This window comes from Capricornis sumatraensis, chromosome 1, assembly GCF_032405125.1.
Source record: "Capricornis sumatraensis isolate serow.1 chromosome 1, serow.2, whole genome shotgun sequence".
NCBI classification, from domain to species: domain Eukaryota; kingdom Metazoa; phylum Chordata; class Mammalia; order Artiodactyla; family Bovidae; genus Capricornis; species Capricornis sumatraensis.
This window is the reverse complement of record NC_091069.1, coordinates 41,896,538-41,902,418: the sequence shown is the minus strand read 5'-3', so window position 1 is coordinate 41,902,418 and position 5,881 is coordinate 41,896,538. Positions and strand designations below refer to the sequence as shown.

Here is a 5,881-nt window from a genome sequence, read left to right as displayed (position 1 = left end):
AGACCCAGCTTGGGACCCTACTGGCTGAGAGCTTGGTTCTTGTGCACCCTGTGGTAGGGAACTAATCTCAATTCCTCAGTTTCCTGCCCCCGAAATAGAACTCACCCCTCCCTGCAGGAAACATGACCAAAATTCATTGTTCCAGGATTTATTCAGATGCTTGATTCATTGTGTATCAAATGGCAGTTGCAACTCCAGCCTGAGTACTAATAAACTTGGGCTGGACAAGCTACCTCTGTACACAGGGGCAACTTCCATCATCTTCACATGGAATCTGCTTCCAGGCTCCCTATTTGATGGAAGAACACCAATGAAAAGTCTGAAAACCTAGCTTCTCAATTTTCTCTGCTCTTAACTGCTATGTGGGCAACCCCTGAGCTTCCCAGGAACTCAGTTTCCTAATTTATAAAATGGAGGAGTTGGGCTCCCCTGGTGGCTCAAATGGTAAAGAATCTGCCTGCAATCCTGGAGATTTGGGTTCAATTGCTGGGTCAGGAAGATCTCCTGGAGAAGGCAATGGCTATCCACTCCAGTTGTCTTGCCTGGAACATTCCATGGGCAGAGGGGCCTGGTGGGCTGTAGTACATGGGGTCACAAAGAGTCGGACAAGACTGAGCAGCTAACACTTTCACTTTTTCACTAGTTCTAAGATGCCTTTAAAGATATGTAGAATAACGTTTCTAAGGGATTTTCTCCCTTTTCTGGAAAAAAGTCAATATTTCACCTGTTTTTTATTTATTTATTTTAATTGAATGTTAATTGCTTTACAGAATTTTGTTGTTTTCTGTCAAACCTCAACATTAATCAGCCATAGGTACACATATATCCCCTCCCTTTTGAACCTCCCTCCCACCTCCCTCCCCAACCCACCCCTCTAGGTTGATACAGAGCCCCTGTTTGAGTTTCCTGAGACATACAGCAAATTCCCATTGGCTATCTATTTTACAAAAGTAATTTAAAAAGAATACATGAAGACTATCCATTCAACCACGTTCCCTGTCCTTAAGGCAACTTCTTTACTAGCTCTTTATATTTCCAAAAATAGCCTACTGAATTGAAAATACACATATGGCCAAATCTCCAACTCAGTTTCTAAAAATTTATCCTACTGATAGACAGGAACATGCGTGTGAAGACACACATCACTTTGCTTGTTGTATTACGGTCATTACTAGCCCACTATAATAACCTGAATGTTCATTAAGTATATTGTGATGTAATCATACTAAGCCCATTAAAAAAAAAGGAAGTAGATTTATATGAACCTGAATCATGATAGTCTTTACGTTGCAAGTAACAGAAAATCAACTGCAAACTTGATTTAAATAATAAAGGAGATTTATTATGTCTTATAAATGAGAAATCCTCAAGGACTCAGTTTCTCCCCATCTCTCTGCTGTTCTGTCAAGGATAATAGCTCCAGACCAAGCCTGGTTCTTTCCTGGTGGTGGGGGACTTATCAACCATAATTAGGGTTTCTTGTTCCATTCCAAGGCAAAGAGAGTGCCTATGCCCCAGCATTCCAAGTAAGGGTCTAGAAGTTCACTTGGATTATACAAGCTGATATCTGCCATGAGAATGCAAAGCAATGATTAGCTTTAGCCAGTCAGTCCAGGATTCAGTGCTTCCTGGAAGTTTTGTGGGAAGCACAGACAAGTAAATGAAAATCTGAGTATTACAGGAAAGGAGGGGAGAATGGACACCCAGCAAACAGTCATCAAATGTCCACTATGGTACTGGAGTATGGAATAGTTTCCAAGATACTTTGTTAAATGGAAAAGGCAAGATACAGAGGTGTGAGTACAATATGCTACCATTTGTAGTAGAAAATCATACATGCATATTTTTTTAACCTTTTTCTTATTGAAATATAGTTAATTTACAACGTTGTATTAGTTTCAGGTATACAGCAGAGTGATTCAAGTTACACACAAATATGTAAATATATTTTTTCTTTTTCAGATTCTTTTCCATTATAGGTTATTATAACATATTGAATATAATTCCCTGTGCTATGTGATACATCCTTGTTGTTTATTTTATACATAGTAGTGTGTCTATGTTAATCTCAAATTCCTAATATATCTCTCCCCTCCTCCCCCTGCTATCCCTTCCAGTAACTGTAAGTTTTCTGTATCTGTGAGTCTATTTCTGTTTTGTAAATAAGTTCGTTTATATCATTTTTAAGATTCCACATATAAATGTTATCAGTTGCTATTTGTCTATATCTGACTTACTCCTCTCCACTACTTTTGCCTTCCAACTCTGGATAATATTGATCTTCAGCTTTCTCAAGAAATGAAGAGTCTTCATCAAAAAAAAAAAAAAAATCTAACTCATTATGCAAATGAAAAGAAATTAGAAACATGTATGTGTTTGTATAAATCAATTTACAAATGTCACTTATCCTGAAAGAGGTTTTAAACAATGCCCAAGAGCTAGTCACTGGGAATTCCAGTAGGTGACATAAATCCACGGATTTTTCTTTTCATACCGTCTCAGAAATACCTAGGGCTGCTCAATCAGTCACTCACTCAAAACTGCAAGGAATTCTGACAGTTTCTGATGGTTTCCTGAATGCCTATTATATATTCATGGAGTCAGATCATTGGTATAAATTGAGTTTTAGTAAACTGAAGAAAAACTGGAAAAACATCTGTGCTTTAAGGGTGCCTCCCTCCCGGGAAAGGATGAGAGAACTTTATATCATCAGCCTATAGCACTATGGAGCATGAAGCCAGGAATGACTTCAAAAACCCATTGCAAACTGCCAACACTATTTTTGCAAAAAGTAAAATTAAGATGTGTGTATGTGTAAAGTGCTAGACGCAAGAACTCATTTTTACAATGGATTAGAGGGTTTCAAATGTTTTCATAAGCAGAAAACGTATCAAAAAGGAGAACTGGAGTTAAAAATGTAGTGGTCAAAGCAAGTGGTTCCCTTCGACACATGAGAGAGATGGCTTTGCTTGGAAATAACTAGACATTCGCTCATTCATTCAGCAAACTTCTAATTTAATGCCTGCTCTGGACAAGGTACTGTGCTAAGAGCTGACGAAATAGGGACATGAACTACAAGGATACCAGTAGAAAAACTATACTTGGAAAGCTGGTAATTATGTAGTGTGGGCAAGACAAGAGGGAATATTGATGGATGCCAAGTACTTGTAGGAGGAAAACTATTACAGAAGGGTTACTGTTGTTCATTTGATATTAAGTCATCAGGAAATAAATGTGGGTGAGGCAAAATGGCACAGTAATTAAACACATGAACTCTGAGGTCAAAAAGCCCGGATATAATGTCTGGTACACCACTGACCAGCTGCGTCAACTGGTAACATTACTTAACTCTGCTCCTTGGTCTCTATAAGATAATGGAAACAGAGTTCCTACCATAGTTCCTAGCAGAGTTCCTAGCATAGTTCCTAACATAGTTCCTAGCATTTAATTGATGCCCCCAAGTTTAGCTATTATTGTTATTACTATTAGAGTTGAGTTGAATCACTGTTTAGTATTGTCTCTTTCTCTGCTTTATTTTATTATGCATGCAACAGGGTAGACTATTAACAGATTTACAAACATTTGTAAGGGGTAGGAGCAGAAGGAGGATTGCAGAGAAATTACCTGTTTACATTAAAGTTGCATCTACCTGTATTTATTCATTGGCAACCCAGCAATTTTACCTTTTTTATATCACCCTGGCCTCTTAATGTTGATTCTATGGTCTTTTAATGAGGTCTTTATTTGGCAAAATGGTTACTTACAATTTAACAACTCATTTGGCTTGTTCCAACATTAACTTTGCTTCTAACATGTTAGATGATTGTAGGCTGTTATTTTTCTGATCTTCTCATATAGCTATAATCTCATCTTTACAGTATCCCTTTTAAAGAATAGCAAAATTATTTGAGTGGGCTTCTGTGGTAGGCTCAAGAGGCAAAGAATCTGGCTGCAATGTAAGAGATGCAGGTTCAGTCAAAGGGTTAGAAAGATCCCCTGGAGAAAGAGATGTCCACCCACTCTAGTATTCTTGCCTTAGAAATTTCATGGACAAAGGAGCCTGGCAGGCTACAGTCCATAGGGTTGTAAAGAGTTGGACATGACTAAGCATGCATACACATACTCTGTGACATGGGGACAATGAGATAGAAGGAGAAAGAAGCAACTTAGAGCAACCATAAATTAGCTGTGAATCAAACTGTTTATTTTCTGGAAGACTGATTTTTTTCTATGCTTTACCTTATTTTCTTAAAAATAGTGGCAAAAAATGAGCCCCATCTCCCTAAACCATCCCTTGGGATGGGATACAATTCAGTCTGAAAGCTAAAGAAAACATGATCATTTTGATGAAATATTGTCATTTATAAAGTACAGGTCTCCAAGAAAGATGATACAAAAAACTCCAAAGTAAGTCATCAATATGAGTAACTGAAGGGCTAAGGAGGGAACCAAGAAGAAACTACTAAACGTGGGAAATAGAGTGATTTATGCCTCACTCCAGCTGCCCTGTGACTGATGCTAAACCTCCTAGAAATGGGCTTGGATTAGGAAGACAACTTTTCTCTGTCAGTTCAAGACTCCACATTAAAACAATGTGAAGTGACCCATGACCATGTTTAACATTGATTAATCCCCCAATGTGACATGTGCACATAGAAAGTATGACTTTCAGCCCCCTGGAATGTATCATTTAAGAAAATAGTGGGAAATACTATACAGAAAGGAAGGACCAGGAGTGAATGGGAATGAGAAAAATCCATACACACACACACACACACACACACACACACAGACAAAGTAATAACACTGTATTTACTCCTTAATGCTCTCATTTTTTCTGCTGTCTTTGCATCTTAACTTTCCTGATATGTCTACACACACACACACACACACACACACACAGAGGAGAGACAGAGAAAGGAAAAAACAGCTAGATCATCTGGATCCATTTAGGGACTGAATTTCCTAAGTGCCAGTGAGATAAACAGACCCTATAATATAGTTGTCACCTGAACAAACCAATGTTTGATCAATGGTCCATTTGCTTGGTGGAGTGTGAACCTTGCCTGAGAGCTGAGATGACAAATATTAGTAAATTATTATCATCACCTATCATCAGACAGTTGGTTCATTGTCCTATGTGAAATGAATTACGAATTAGGAATCTATATGTAGCTATAAACAGCACCACAGCATGACCAGATCATTGAACAATTTGATTCAGCTGCTCCATGCTTTCTGAATAGATCAAATTCCTGTTCTGGAACCAGTGAACCCATGGTGGTGTCTCTTCTCCAGGAGCTCCTATACTTAATCATTTGTAAATTAAGAATCACACATTTTGAAACATTAAATAGAAACTAGAAAAGAATGATCTTTTATGACTTAAACAAAGTCATGCTATTTTATTTATTAGTAATGCAAAACATCTTTCCACTCTCACCTAATTATTAATATGTACAGTTTGTTATTGAAGATTTCTTATTATTGTTCAAAATCTCAGTTTTATTTTAAAATACTTAATTTGTGCTCGCTTCGGCAGCACATATACTAAAATTGGAACGATACAGAGAAGATTAGCATGGCCCCTGCGCAAGGATGACACGCAAATTCGTGAAGCGTTCCATATTTTTATTGTAACATGTATACTATCAGGTAAGAATCGAATCGCCAGTCTATGTCCGACGCAGGATACAGCATGCTTGGGGCTGGTGCATGGTGATGACCCAGAGGGGGGTTCATATTTGGGAATGCATGTACACCCATGGTGGATTCATGTCAATGTATGGCAAAACCAATACAGTATTGTAAAGTAAAATAAAGTAAAAATAAAAATTAAAAAAATAAAATAAAATAAAATACTTAATTTTATTGTCTGTCA

General features: G+C 37.6%; 1 non-coding gene across 1 annotated transcript; it reads left to right on the top strand.

The window, feature by feature from the left end:
- Positions 1–5,526: 5,526 nt before the first annotated feature.
- LOC138093211 (U6 spliceosomal RNA) lies at positions 5,527–5,633 on the top strand. Its single transcript, XR_011146019.1, has one exon. It is a non-coding gene; the product is annotated as a U6 spliceosomal RNA (small nuclear RNA).
- The last annotated feature ends 248 nt before the right edge of the window (positions 5,634–5,881 follow it).